The sequence below is a fragment of the Hemiscyllium ocellatum genome (genome assembly GCF_020745735.1).
Source record: "Hemiscyllium ocellatum isolate sHemOce1 chromosome 15 unlocalized genomic scaffold, sHemOce1.pat.X.cur. SUPER_15_unloc_2, whole genome shotgun sequence".
Classification (NCBI taxonomy): Eukaryota; Metazoa; Chordata; class Chondrichthyes; order Orectolobiformes; family Hemiscylliidae; genus Hemiscyllium; species Hemiscyllium ocellatum.
In genome coordinates this window covers 318935-319556 of record NW_026867456.1, presented here as the reverse complement: position 1 = coordinate 319556, position 622 = coordinate 318935, and positions in this window count along the sequence as shown.

Genomic DNA, 622 nt, shown 5'->3' with positions numbered 1-622 from the left:
TATTTTTGAAGCAGTACAAATCAGTAACCACTGACACTTAGAATATTTTTGAAGCAGTACAAATCAGTAACCAGCGACACTTAGAATATTTTTGAAGCAGTACAAATCAGTAACCACTGACACTTAGAATATTTTTGAAGCAGTACAAATCAGTAACCGCTGACACTTAGAATATTTTTGAAGCAGTACAAATCAGTAACCAGCGACACTTAGAATATTTTTGGAGCAGTACAAATCAGTAACCACTGACACTTAGAATATTTTTGAAGCAGTACAAATCAGTAACCAGCGACACTTAGAATATTTTTGAAGCAGTACAAATCAGTAACCACTGACACTTAGAATATTTTTGAAGCAGTACAAATCAGTAACCGCTGACACTTAGAATATTTTTGAAGCAGTACAAATCAGTAACCAGCGACACTTAGAATATTTTTGGAGCAGTACAAATCAGTAACCAGCCCCACTTAGAATATTTTTGCGTCAGTACAAATCAGTAACCAGCGACACTTAGAATATTTTTGAAGCAGTACAAATCAGTAACCACTGACACTTAGAATATTTTTGAAGCAGTACAAATCAGTAACCAGCGACACTTAGAATATTTTTGAAGCAGTACAAA